Raw genomic sequence first — 15,589 nt, forward strand, 5'->3', positions numbered from 1 at the left:
AGCCATTCCTTAATTGATAAATGGCCAAAAGATATGAATAGGCAATTTTCAGATGAAGTAATCAAAGCTATTTATAGTTATATGGAAAAAAAAGCTCTAAATCTCTATTGCTTAAAGAAATGCAAATTAAAACAACTCTTAGCTACCATCTCACAGTTATTAGATTGACTAATATGACAAAAGGAAAATGACAAGTGTTGGAGATGTAGAAATATTGAGAAACTGATGCACTGTTGGTGATGTTGTATACTGATTGAACCATTCTGTAGAGCAATTTGGAACTATGCCCAAAGGATTATAAAACCATGCATACCCTTTGACCCAGCAATACCACTCCTAGCTCTGTATCCTGAAGAGATAAAAGAACAAAAATATGCACAAAAATATTTATAGCAGTTCTTTAGTGGTGGTAAAGAATTGGAAATTGAGGGCATGCTCATCATCTGGGGATCGACTGAACAAGTTCTGGTATACGATTGTGATGAAATACTATCATGCTGTAAGAAATAATGAGAAGAATGCTCTCAGAAAAAGCTGGGAAGACTTACATGAACTGATGCAAAGTGAAATGAGCATAACCAGGAGAACAGTGCATATAGTACCAGCAATATTGTATGATGATCATATGTGAATGACTTAGCTATTATCAGCAATGCAGTGATTTAAGATAATTCCGAAGGATTTATAATGAAAAATACTATCCATCTCCAGAGAAAGAACTGATAGAGTCTGAATGCAGGAAAAAAAGTATACTTTTTCTTTATTTTTCTTGTTGTTTTTTGGTCTGTGTTTTCTTTCACAACATGACTAACATGGAAATATGTTTTGCATGACTGCACATGTGTAACTTGTATCAAATTGCAATCTCAATGGGGGAGAAGAAAATGAAGGGAAGAAGGGAGAGCATCTGGAACTCAAAACTTAAAAGAAAAAAAGAATGTTAGTTGTTTTTACACTTAACTGGGGGGAAAGTAAATTATTCAATTTAAAAAATTGATAGAATTCTCTAGTGAATCTATCAGGAGCAGGAGTTATTTTTTTCCCCTTTGATGGTTCCTTTACAGCCATATCAATTTCCCTTTTTGGGAATGGATTATTTAAGATCTGTATCTGGTTTTCTGATACTTTGAGTGTTTAATATGTTTGAAAGTATTCTTCTATTCTTTTGTGTTCTCAGTTTTTTGGTTTTTTTTAAAGGCAATTGGGATTAAGTGACTTGCCCAGAGTGACACAGCTAGTAAGTGTGAAGTGTTTGGTCTAAGGTCGGATTTGAACTCAGGTCCTCCTGACTTCAAGGCAGTACTCTATCCACTGTATCACCTACCTGCCCCCTCAGTTTTTTTTTAAGCACATAACTGCATAGTATGTTTTGATTTTTCTTTTTATTTGTTCTGGTTTTGTTTTGATTTTGACTTTCTGATTTGCCATTTTGTTGATTTGATTTTCTGTTTTCTCCTTTTTAATCAGATTAACTAAGGATTTATCAATTTTATTAGTTTTTTCAAAGAACCAACTTTTGGTTTTATTTATCATTTTTTTTGGTTTTTAATTTATCTATTTTCCCTCTGTTTTTGATATCTTCTCTTTTGTGATTATTTTAGATTTTTTTTTTGGTGGCTTTCTAATTTTTAAAAATATATTTTCAGTTTATTCATTCTTTTTTTTTCTATTTTGTTAATATATATTTGGATGGATATGATTTTTCCCCCTGAGTATTGCTTCAGCTATATCCCAGAAATTTTGGTATGTGGTTTCATCATTATCATTTTCTCTTACAAAGTTATTAATTATTTCTGTAATTTGTTCTTTGATCTATTCATTATTTAGGATTTTTATTATTAAATCTCCATTTGAATTTATATCTTTTATTTATGGTCCTTGAACCAATGAATTTTTAAAAATTGTGTTATGTTCTTTTTTTCTTCTTTTTTGGTGAGGCAATCCAGAGTTGCCTAGGGTCACATAACTAGCAAGTATCAAGTATCTGAGCCTGGATTTGAACTCAGTTCCTCTTGACTCCAGAGCAAGTGCTCTATCTGCTGCACCACCTAGCTGCCCCCTACTTGTGTTATGTTCTGTAAAAGATGTATTAACTATTTCTGCTTTTTACATTTGCTTACAATATCTCTGTGCCCTAATACATAGTCATTTTTTTAAAAAGTTCCATGTGGGACTGAGACACCTATATATTCTTTTGTGTCTCATCTAGAGATGCCATGTCTTTTAACTCAAATCTCTCTAGCAATTTGTTCAATTTCATAATTTCCCTCATGTTAATCTTACCGTTAGACTTATCCAACACTGAGAGATGGATATTGAACTCTCCTGTCACTGTTGTGTTACTGTCTATTTCTTCTTGTAGCTCAGATGCATACTTTATGAACTTGAATGCTAAGGCATTCAGAGCATATGAATTTAATGATGATGTTGGTTTGTTTCTATGGTTTCTTTCAGCATAATGTATTTTCCTTTTTTGAATGTTTGTTTTTGCTTTATCAGAGAACACGATTGCAACACCTACTTTTTGCTTCAATTGATGCTTAGTAATTTTTTTCCTTATCCCCTCAGTTTTATTTTGTGCACATCTTTGATTTTTATAAGTGTTTTTTGTAAGCAACAAATTGTAGGGCATTATTTGCTTATTTAATCTATCACTCTTTTTCACTTTATTGGATTCTTTAATCCATTCACATTTAATGTCATGAGAGTTAAGTTCATATTTTTTTTTCCATTTCTCTTTAATATTATTTTTTTTCCAAGTCATGATTTTTTTGTCCTATATGGTCAACACAGGCAACAAAATGTCCTATGTTCTTTCATTATTTTGTTGTTGTTGTTAAGTTGTTTCAATCATGTACAATTCTTCATGACCCCATTTGGGGTTTTCTTGACAAAGGTATTAGAATGGTTTGCTATTTTCTTTTCCAGCTCATTTCATAGATGAGGAAACTGAGGCCAACAGGGTTAAGTGACTTCCTCAGGGTCATACAGCTAGTACATATCTGAGGCCAGAACTGAACGCTCGTCTTCCTGACTCCAGGCCCAGTGCTCTATCCACTGCACTACCTATGTTCTTTCATTTATTTTACCTCAACCTTTTTTTTTTAAAGGAGACTCTCTTCTCACTTGCTTTCTTCCTTTCACCCCAATCTCCTCTTCTCATTTATTATTTCTCTCTGAGCTTTTGCTTATAGTTCTTTGACAACATTTCCCACTATTTTCTCCCTTTCTCCAGTCTCTTAGAAAGACTTGCCAAGGCAAACCCCACTGCTACAAGTGTGCTTGGTCCTATCTCTTTCTATCTTCTCTGGAAGATTACATTCTCAATCATCCTCCACCCCTCTCTCAAATCTGCAACCTCTCTCTCTCAACTGGTTCTTTCCCGATTGCCTTCAGACATTCTCAAGTGCACACTGTCCTTAAAAAAACTTTACCTAACCCGCCCATCCCTCAAGTTATTGTCCAGTATCTCTCTTCCTTGTCTCCACTCCTTGAAAAAGCATAAACTTCTATCAATCAAAACTATACGTGCATACAATATACTTGTTCTTGTTGTCTTTCCTATTAGGATAAAAATAGGCATTCAATCATGTATTATATTTGTATTCCTAGCACCTACCCTGATGCCTAATAAGGAGAAAGTGCATTCCAGGTATATGGAATGACCAGTGAAAAGACATGAAAATGGGAGATGGAGGGTTATATGTGAGTTTGGCTGGCTTACAAAGCCCAGAAAGGGAAATCATATCCAGTGAGGCAGGAAACATTGGTTGTGGCTACTTTGTGTAGAGTTTTAAAAGCTAAGGAGAAGAGTCTTTTTTTTTAATCTTGGAGGCAATAGGAAAGCACTGGAGTTGATTCAGTAGGGGGTCAGTTTTATGTTTAAGGAAAATTGCTTTGGTAACAAAGTATAGGATGGACCAAAGTGGGGAGAGACTTGAGTCAGGGAGACCATTTAGGAGGCTGTTGCAGTAATCTAGGCAAGATGTGATAAGGTTCTGGACTAATGTGGTATTTATATCAGTGGAGAAGTGGTTGGATGTGAGAGATGCTGTGAAGGTAGAAAATGGCAAGTTTTATTTACTGATTGGTTATGTGAGGTGAGGAAGACTGAGGAGTCCGTAATAATGCCAAGATTATAAACCTTTTCTGGACTGAGCCTAACTCAAGCCAGTACCCTAGAATTTTAGGTTCTATATTTGAGCAAAATGAGACATTTATAGATCATTCAACAATTAACAAAAGGAGATTTATTTAGCCATAAGTAAATAGCTAGATAAGAGGCTATTCAACAAGGATAGGCATTGAGGATATCTCAAGTTAATTTAACTGATTGAATCTTCCTAACTTGAATTATCATTATGAAAAATCAATAAAGTGTTGGAGCACCCCTGGAGCTCGTTGTTGCTGCTTTGTTATTTAGGTGACCAGAAAGTATTGTCAGTAGCTTAAATTTTTTAGTCTCTTGAGCCAATGGGGACTAAAGGGTGATCATCCTCTTAAGGAAAAATTAGCCAATTTACGTGGGGATATAAGGTTAGGATATTGCTCTTGCCACAAAACTTGAAACTCTGGAAGGATAGTGGTATCCTTAATGGAAATAGAGGGGTTAGGAAGTGGGAAGGATTTGGGGGAATAATAATGAGTTCAGTTTTGGACATGTTGAGTTTAAGATGTCTCTGGGACATCTGATTTAAAATGTCTAACAGGCAATTGGTGATGAAAGATAAAAGACTGAAGCTCAGGAGAGAGATTGGGGCAGAATATATAGTTCTGGCAGTCATAGGCACAGAGATTATATTCATTTATTTTTACATTCATTTTTTTGTATTATGAGTTCTGTGTTCTCTCTGTCTCCCCAGCCTCTCACCACCCATTGGGAAGACAAGGAATACAATGCCCATTATCCATGTGAAATCATACAAAACCTATTTCTGTACTAGCTATAATGGAAAAAAAAAGAAAGTGAAAAAAAAGCTTTAATCTGTACTCAGAGTTCATTAATTCATAGAGATGATATTTAAAACCATGGGAAGTGATGAGGTTACAAAGAGAGAGGATGTTGAGGTAAAAGAGAAGTGGGTCTAAGATAGAGCCTATGAGAACACCTCCACCCTGTGATGTAGATGATGAGTCAGCAAAGAAGACTGAAACATTGGTCTGACAAATAAGAGGCCAACTTAGAGAGAATGGTGTCTTTAAAATCCAAAAAAAGAGAGTATGTAGCAGAAGAGGGTGGGCAACATTATCAAATGAAGCAGAAAGATTGAGAAAAAGTAAGACTGAGGAAAGATTTGACAATCCAAGAATTTATCTGCTCTTCTGCTATTTTTAGAAAAAAAGATAGGGATAGGACTGGACTTGTGATTTTGTATCTTTGTACTTTAAAGTCTCAAAAGAGAGTGCCAAGAAATTGAAAGGATACCCATCAATTGGAGAATGGCTAAACAAGCTGTGGTATATGATTGTGATGGAATATCATTATGCTACAAGAAATGACAAGTAGAATGATTTTAGAAAAACCTGGAAGATGCACATGAACTGATGCAAAGTGAAGTGAACAGAACCAGAAAAATGCTATACACAGTAACAGCAATATTGTACAATGAATTGTGAATGATAGCTATCATCAGCGATACAGTGATCCAAGGCAATCCAAAGGACTGATGATGAAGCATACTATTTGCCTGCAGAGAAACAACTGGTATTGTCTGAATACAGACTGAAGTATGCTATATTTCACTTCTTCTCTTTCATTCTTTTTCTTTCATTTGAGTCTTCTTGTGCAAAATGACTAATATGGAAATGTTTTACATGATTGAACATGTGTATTGCTTACCATTTCAGGAAGGGGGGGATGGAAGGAGTAAAGGATAGAATTTAAAGCTCAGAACTTAAAAAAAATGTTAATTGTTTTAACATGTAGTTGGGAACAAGTAAAATATGTATTTTTTAAAAAAGAGTGCCAAGAACACTGAGAGATTATGTGACTTGCCCAGGGTCACACAACCAGGATGTGTCAGAGATGGATTTGATCCAGGTCTTCCTGGCTTTGAAGGTGTTTCTCTAGCTGCAGCACTAAGCCGTCTTTCTTTTTAGATTATAAAATGAGACCTTCAAAAAGTGTACTGGTAGTTGAAGACAACATGCACTCCACATCCTGAAAATATTTCTTACTTGTGAAATTGAGCTTTGTAATTTGCATCTGGAGTTCATCATCCTTTCCCTTTATGCTTTTTCCCTCAAGTGCTTGGATTCCCTCATACCTTTTGACACATACACACACAGTTATTCAAACTCTCCTTGTATCTAACCTTTTTTTTTTTTTAACACAGTATATCTTTCTTTTGACATACTTCGGCCATGGGTCATTTTCCATTGTCTCAGTGAAACCTATAACATATTATTTACCTCCTTGGGTTCATGGCACAAAAGTAGGAAATTATTCCCAAAGAGTGATACCATCACACAAGGATGGTAGTTATCAGAGGGCAATAGATACCAACAGGGAGACCCCTCTAATGCCTCTATTCTTCCCAGCTGTCTGGTGAGTGGCTCACACAACAAGCTGCACACTCTGATCCTATACCCACAGGGCCATTCAGGGCTATATAGACTATTATACAAAAAAATTGAAGAAACACTATTAGGAGACTGCCTTGTCATCTGTAGGGCAAGGCAGTGTAGTAGTCTAGAACACTGAAATCAGGGTATTTTCTGTGTTGCCTAATGCGGAGCAAGGAGCACAGGCTTAGGAAATTTAGCTCTAACTGTGCCATAGAAAGCAAATGGTTTGAGAGGGAAGCAAGACCTGTCCTCTAGGTTAGTTGAACCTTGGCATACATGCATTCTGGGGACTGGGGCCATACTAGTCAAACTGGTTTTTACAGAATCACATCAGGTCAAGATTTCTAATTCTACTTGCTTATTGCTATATACTATATAATATGTAGTCATTGATGACCTCTCTAGGGCCTCTAGGGCTCTTCAGAACCTCTCTAGTTCTAAATCTATGATCCTATAATTTGGGCCTGTAATCGAAAGGATTGTGGACTGCGCAGTACTTTCATTTTAGGTTCAGATCTCAAGTACTCAGTATAAACTTAACAAATTATTACATTTATTTTACAATGATTAATAATGATTAAGGCAACACAAACAAATAAAGATGAGCATAACATTCAATACAGTAAGTAATAATCAAAATCTAGAAAAGGGGGAATAAGAAAAGAAAGGATACACATCATTAATCAAGCAAATTAAATACCTACTGGACCGGGAGATTGAAAACAGTCAAGAGGTCTGGTCAGGGAGGCAACAGAGCGGCATCCCACTCCGCCTCAAATCAGAGGCCGTGTATGCGATCCACCTCTGATCAACGGAGACCTGGCGTCCCTATCTCTGGAATCAGTCAAAGTACTCCAAAAAGTCCCTTTCCAAATGACCCTTTCATATCTATGAAAACCAGGGAAAAACAAACTTAGTATTTTGTTTTGTGTGCATATCCTTGGTGAGCTCAAGTCCTGGACACACACGCATTTTAACAAAGGTTGGAGCTTGATTAGAGACCCAAATACCTGTTTATTGTGTAAGTCTCCAAGGAGTGATCAGTTCCTTGGACAGTCACACACTTTTCTCAAGAAAAATGTTCCTTGAGATGAATTGCTTTCCCAGGTAACATATTTTGTTGGTTACTTAGTGTTCTGTCTCCTTGGTACCCTTGGCCATGCATGTTAACTCCAGTTTACATTCTTTAGGTCAGGTAATGAGGCAGTTACACCAGGGGGCTGGGGAGGATCTCCTCAGTTTCCCTTACAGGGCCCATAAGCATGATTATGTTGTTATTATTCAGTTGTTTCAGGTGTGTCTGACTCTTTGTGACCCCATTTAGAATTCTTTTGGTAAAGATACTAGAGTGGTTTGCCATTTCCTTCTCCAGAACATTTTTTTTACAGATGAGGGAACTGAGATAAACAGTGTTTAAGTGACTTGCCCAAGGAGTAAATGTCTGAGGCTAGATTTGAACTCAGGTCTTCCTGATTTTAGGCCTGGCACTCTTATCTACTGTACCTAGCTGCCCTTTTCCCAAACATTTTCATTTATGAATTACTAGGCACTTCTATTACTATTCCTTTTTGTGTCATATCTCTTATTCCATATCTGGCTTAACTGCTTTGTAAGGATAATTTTCTCCCTTTCCTTTTATTTTATTTTTTGGTGAGGCAGTTGGGGTTAAGTGGCTTGCCCAGAGTCACACAGCTAGTAAGTGTTATATGGCTGAGGCTGGATTTGAAATCAGGTCCTCCTGACTGCAGGGCCAGTGCTCTATCCACTGCACCACCGAGCTGCCCTTCTTTCCTTTTATTTTCAATTGAAAGCCCTTTGGATGAGGTACGTAAGTCTTGAGAGAAATGTATTCTTCATTGTTTGTGTGCCATTATTTTAACCTGGTGGTCTTCTTGCTAGTAAATGTTGATTTTTAACATTAAATGTGCTGGCATTATGCTACGGCTATACTAATTTGGGAGAAATTTAATATAATTCTGAAACTTTTCCAACTTGTCACCTGATGAACATTCTGGCATATTCTAGAAGATTAAAAAAACATCTATTATAGTATTTAGTCATCAAAATACTAACCAAAATCCAAGAGTGTTTCAAGTTTAGCGTCATGAGTATAAAACAAAGTGACAAACTACTTGTATTTCATATCAAAATGGTGTACTCATCAAATTCCTGCCCACCAAAGGGTAAGCACTGATCTGTGCTGATGATGAATGGCAACCAACCAACAGGGCCTAAAAAAAATTCCCATTGGGGAACTTGGCATAGACCAAGTCACAATTAGAGAAATCAAATCCCAAGCCAGTCCAAGGCAGAGTTCACAGAAATGCCAAATCTAAATGGAGAGGGTGTGAGGGAAGTGTCCTGGGAAGTCAGAGCAGGGTCATGGAGAGCACACTATGAAGAGGAGTACTAGGTGTCAGTGAAATGCCAGTTCGTCCCATATAACTTGTCCAAGATAGTATTTTTTTTTTAATGGCAGGGCAAGTTAGCAGAATCCCTTCTTTGCTGTGCTACATTGGCATTGCTTTGATGCCATACGGTATGCTATTTTGCAGAACAGAGGTTCTTAATTTTATTTTGTGTTATGAATTCCTTTGACAGCCTTGTGCAACCTCTAGACCCCTTCTCAGAATAAATAATGCTTTTAAAATTCATTAAATGAAATACATAGGATTAAAAAGGAAACCAATTATATTAAAATGCAGCTATATATGTATGTGAATATAAGTATATATGTGTCTAGTATATGTATATATATATATATTTTTGTGTACATACTCACATATATGTATGTACTATTAAAAATCTTATGCCCTCAGATTCCCAGGTGGCCTTCTAGTGTTCTTATCCTGGGGTGTGAACTATGTATAATTATTCCTTCCACATTGTGGAGGTTAGGGGTAAGGCACCTTCGTGATCTAAAAAATCTGCATAAAATTTTTTGGCCTTCCCTTCATACCAGAGAAGAAGTATGAATTTTTTCTTTTTCTTTTATGGGGTGTTTTATGGGATGTAAAATTTGGGTTAAGTATTTGGTTATGGGGTATATGTAGGTCAACATTAAAAATATTAGCCTTTGTATGTTTTCTGATGGCTTCCTTATTCTTTTCACAAACTTTAACTTTATTTTAACTTTAAAAAAGAAATTGTGTATATTTATGATATTAAAAGATAAAATATATTGATATCGTACAATATTACATATATTTTATGGATTTCTGAGTTTCTAAACTTTTTCTTTGTTGTCTGCTGGCCTTCACATGTTGTTTGTGGCTTCTGTAAAACTCCCAAAAAATTCCCACTTAATTTCTTATGCTGACCTGCGAAACCGCCATGGGGAGAGTCGCAATGTGAAAAGGATAACTGTATGTAGAATACACATATGTGTGTGTGTGTGTGTGTGTGTGTGTGTATAGTTCCTGAACCTTATTTCTAAGAACACTAGAAAATCTCCTGGGAATCTGAGGCCATAGCTTAGTGACATAGCACTTTTGAAACACTTCTGTCAACTTTGGTGCATTCATACTTCATTTTCCCTCCACTACGTTTTCATAGGGCCCCATCTTGTAAATCTGGTAGTCTGCTGTTTACTGGAGACAACTTTATTACCATTATAAGCCTAATATCTCCTGACTAATTGGTTATGCTTCTTCACAGTTAGGTATAGGCAAAGATTTGGTGAATATTGTTCAGGAGCAAAGTAAGCATGTCACAACAAGGAACAGTAGGAAATTGGGTGGATATGAAATGAAGAGTGTAATACTAAGTTATATTATGTGTAAGCTTATTACCATACACCCTAACAGTGACTAGGTGAGGTCTTGGAATGATTATGATATCAGAAATGCAATTGGGATTCTTTCTGAATGTTCTTTAATTACAGATTTTTCTGTACTGAAAAACTGGCCTCCTAATAATAATGATGATAGCTAACATTTATATAGTGTTTACTATGTTCCAGGAAATATGCTATGTGCTTTAAAATTATCTCATTTAATCATCAAAATAACCTTGAGAGGTAGGTGCTATTATTATACTCATTTACAGATAAGGAAACTGAGGCAAACAGAGGCTAAGTGACTTTGCCCAAGATCACACAAAACTAGTAAATGTCCAAGGTTATATTTGAACTAGTCTTCCTGATTTCATGCCTAATGTTCTGTCCACTGTGACACGTAGCTGCTCCTACCACAGGTTTTCATACCAATTGCTCCAATAGCATCCAACAAATACATTGCTTTTTTCGGCTATACAAGTGATCTTGACAGGGAAGAGGCAGCAACATGACCAAATCAAGGAAGCTTCTCTGGAGTTCCATCCTGTGTTCTTGTGTCCTTTCTGATTCTTCCAGAAGGTTACTTGGAACTGATCTTTGTTTATCAAACAACCAAAATCTACCCAAAGATTTTAACTAGTTTAATTATCTACTAGCATTTGGTAACTGCTTCTTTCCCGCTTTAAGTCCTCATCAACTGTCACTTCAATAACCTGACAAATGTTCAGGACTCAAATACCTGCATGGATCTCTCATCTCATTCATCTCGGTGTTCTCTTCACTGATGCGGTTCATAATCCATCCATGCTTGCCATCCTGTGAGACTGTCTATGTCTTTCCATAAATTCGCTGCAGAGACTCCACCTAATATGTTGTAGACCTCCCTCTCTTTTTCCTGACATCAAGAGGACACCAGTGGAGTATCCAGACAGTCTGCTTGCCATTCTTCACTCTTTCATATAAAAAGAACAGTGAACCTAAATCTCTTCAAAATTTTTTTTTATCAATTTTTTTCTATTATCAAGCATTTACATTTTTATTCCTCTCACCTCCATTCTTTTCCTCCAAAAGAAACAAAAACTCTTGGAACAGATAAATATAGTCAGGTAAAACAAATTTTCATATTGTCTATACCCAAAAATGTTGCATTTTATTTTGTGTATTAGTCCATCACCTCTCTGTCATGAGGTGGGAAACATTCTTCATCATTGTTCTTCTGGAATCATGGTTGATCATTGCATTGATCAGAATTTTTTTCCCCCCACATGAACTATATTCTCTTTATACTCCCACCCTATACTTGTATAATTCATTTTTTGAAATTAAGTGTAATACATTAATCCCTATTAAATTTCATCACATTAGATTTGCCATCTCACGCTAGGCTACCAGAACTTTTAGATTCCAATTCTTTTGTCCAGTATTATAGCAATTATTCTCAGTTTTGTGTCACTAGAAAATTTGAGGAATATGCAACCAATGGCTTAATCCAAGTGATGATTAAAATTATTGAATAGAATAGGACCCAGAAAAGTTCTTTGAGGGGTACTATACTCACTCTAGGTTGGCATCCATTCCTTAATCAATATACTCTACCCAGTTCTAAATCTAAACATATGAGTATTTAGGTCATATCTCTGTATCTTCTCCACCACTGAAAAATCAATTATGTAATCCAAGCTCCAAAGCCCACTGGTATAGGACTCTCTCCTTGTTGGTAGAGAACAATGCCCCATATCTGCATGAGGGCTAGGGCGAATTGGCAAAAGCAGAAGAGAAGAGAGATTTGGCCTCTTAGTCTTTGGGCTTCTGATATTCTGCATTAAAAGAGAAGACATGAAGGATTCCAATCTCTCTTCAGGGCCATGAACAGAGAAAGACTCTGGGAAGAAGCTGACATGTAGAACTTCCATGTACTTATTTTTAGCTTATTATGCTTTAGGGGATATTTCAACTTTGGGTGAGAGCTCCTTCACTCTGTATTGTCTGGTATGTATTCTTCTATGTATACTTGGTCTGATTTCTGTTTTGCTATTGACTTGGATAAATGGGTTTATTTGGTATTTGCTCAATATTTTCATTGTGGAACTGGTATTTGAGGGAAAGGATGTCAAGCCTTGGATATAAACCTTGAATATAAACCTCCTTTGCCTGTAAAGAAATAATGAGTTTAGTTTGAATCATGAAATTATATCCCTTATACTAATAATATTTAATGGAGAAGATAGATATAATTCTAGCTTAGAATCCCATCTCTCTTAGGAGCTTACTGTGACTGGCGTCTTGCCTGAACCTTCTGCTTCCTCTCCTGGCAGGGACTAAAGTCTCCTTTGGGGAAGGGTGGAGGGAAATGATTTTAGAAATGTTTATTATAGCTTCTCTATGAGCCGCATTGACGCTCCTTAATATCTACGTGTATTGCTGAAATTTAGGCATAGGCCCCACTTTCCTGATTGGTGACAGCTCATACCTCATTTTGCCTCCCACTTGATTCTATTTCTCTTCTTCCTTGCAAATTGTCATGCCCTAGCATGGGTACCCTTCTATAAATTTCTAGCTCCCTCTTATGTGCTGTGTTCCCCCATTAGAATGTAATCTCCTTGAGGCTAGGGACTTTATTGCTTATTTGTATTTGTATCCCCTGTGCTTAGCACAATGCCTGGCATATAGGAAGCACTTGATCAATGATCTCTCCTTGGAGTGAGAGACTAGGGAACTCTTAGTGAATAAACTTCCGCTATCAATGCAGATTGGTAATTGTTCTGCATCTTGTAGTCTTAGAGTTATTTAGAACACTGAGATGTTTCCAGGCTAGCTTCCTATTCACTTATACTCTTTCTCTGTAGGCCACACAAAAATGACCAGGCATGACAGGTCCTTGATGAATTCCTGGTGGCTCTCAGTGATCACTGCTTCTCTTCAGTGCTCATGAACTATTCATTTAATAATGTTCTCTAGAATTTTGCTAAGAATTGCAGGTAAGTCTGTAGTTTTCAGATCTCATAGTCTTCTCTTTTTGAAAATGGAGACAGTTAGGGGCAGTTAGATGATGCAGTGGATAATGCTCTGGCCTTGGAGTCAGGAGGACCTGAGTTCAAACTGGCCTCAGACACTTGACACTTACTAACTGTGTGACCCTGGGCAAGTCACTTAACCTCAATTGCTTTACAAAAAAGAAAATAGAAACATTTTTTCTTTTTTTTTTTGAAGAACAAACTATAGAAATATTTAATAATTATATGAAAGACAATAATAATTATGACAAAAAATTTTCTGAGACTCAGTTAAGCTGTCTTCAGAGATAAATTATAGTTTGTTCAAAATAGTATTTTATTTTTTCCCAATTCCATGTCAAGACAATTTTTATCATTTGTTTTTACAAGATTTTGAGTTCCAAATTTTTCTCTGTCCTTCCCTCCCTCCCTCTTCTAAAAATGGTAGACAATTTGATATAGGTTATACACATGCTATCATGTAAAACATATTTCCATGTTAGTCACAGTTGTGAAAGAAACAGATCAGAGGGGGAAAAAACCATGAAAAAAGAACAAAGCAAGTGAAAAAAAATACGCTTCAATCTGCATTCAGCATCCAGCAGTTTTTTATCTGGATGTGGATAGCATTTTCCTTCATGAGTCGTTCGTACTTGTCTTGGATTGTTGTGTTGCTGAGAAGACCTGAGTTATTCGTAGCTGATCATCACACAATGTTACTGATACTGTGTATAATGTTTTTCTGGTTCTACTCATTTCACTTTGCATCAGTTTGTACAAGTCGTTCCAGGTTTTTTTGAAATCTGCCTGCTCATCATTTCTTATTGCACAATAGTATTCCATTACAATCATATACCACAGCTTGTTGAGCCATTCCCCAAATGATGGGCATCCTCATAATTTCCAATATTTTCCAATACCACAAAAAGGGCTGTTATAATATTTTGCACATGTCGGTCCTTTTCCCTTTTTTATGATCTCTTTGGGATACAGATGAAGTAGTAGTATTGCTGGATCAAAGGGTGTGCAGTTTGGTTGCCCCTTGGGCATTGTTCCAAATTGCTCTCCAGAATGGTTTTACCAGTTCACAACTCCACCAACAATGCATTAGTGTCCCAATTTCCCCACATTCTCTCCAACATTTATCATTTCCCTTTTTTGTCATATTAGCCAATTGGATGGGTGTGAGGTGGTCCCTTAGAGTTGTTTTAATTTGTATTTCTCTAATCAAAAGTGATTTAGAGCACTTCTTCATATGATTATAGATAGCTTTGATTTCTTTATCTGAAAACTGCCTATTTATCAATTGGGGAATGCCTTGTATCCTTATAAATTTGATTCAGTTCTCTATATATTTGATAAATGAGGCTTTTATTAGACACACTTGCTCTAAAAATTGTTTCCCAGCTTTCTGCTTTCCTTCTAATCTTGCTTGCATTGGTTTTGTTTTGCAGAGACTTTTTAATTTAATACAATCAAAATTTTCCATTTTATATCCTGTAATGCTCTCTGTCTCTTGTTTGGTCATAAATTCTTCCCTTCTCCATAAATCTGACAGGTAGACAATTCCTTGCTCTTCTAATTTGCTTATGGTATCATCTTTTATGTCTAAATCATGTGCCCACTTTGACCTTATCTTGGTATACGGTATGAGATGTTGTGTATACCTAGTTTGGGCCCTATTGTTTTCCAGTTTTCCAGCAGTTTTTGTCAAATAGTGAGTTCTTATTTCAAAGGCTGAGGTCTTCAGGTTTATCAAACATTAAGTTACTATGGTCATTTATTACTATGTCTTGTGTACCTAATCTATTCTGAGATTTCTCTTTATCTTTATATGTTGCCCTTCTGTTCTCCATGACCTTTCAAATATGACTGATGGTCATTCAGAAGTTACAAATACCAGTCTTTTCAGCACCTTGATTTTTTTTTTCGTCTGATCCTGGTGACATGAATGCATCATGTAGGGTAGCTAAGGGTTCTCTTCCCATTACCGCACTTTTCTTGGATTTAAGTTGTATCCCATGGCAATTTTGGGCTTGATTCTTCCAAGTCCACAGATCATTCTTAGCAGAGGAAACATGAGCAAAATAAACATCATCTTCAACCTGCTGTCTGTTGTCGTTATTATATTTAAATCCTCTGCAGACCTTTAATAAGACTATGTAAAAGAGTATACTCCTTACCTAACCAAGCACCCATCATTCCTAACTTTTAATATGTGGTCCAGAAATCCAAATCCTACTAGGATCATGGG

This window comes from Phascolarctos cinereus, unplaced genomic scaffold, assembly GCF_003287225.1.
Source record: "Phascolarctos cinereus isolate Bilbo 61053 unplaced genomic scaffold, phaCin_HiC Scaffold_5;HRSCAF=322, whole genome shotgun sequence".
NCBI classification, from domain to species: domain Eukaryota; kingdom Metazoa; phylum Chordata; class Mammalia; order Diprotodontia; family Phascolarctidae; genus Phascolarctos; species Phascolarctos cinereus.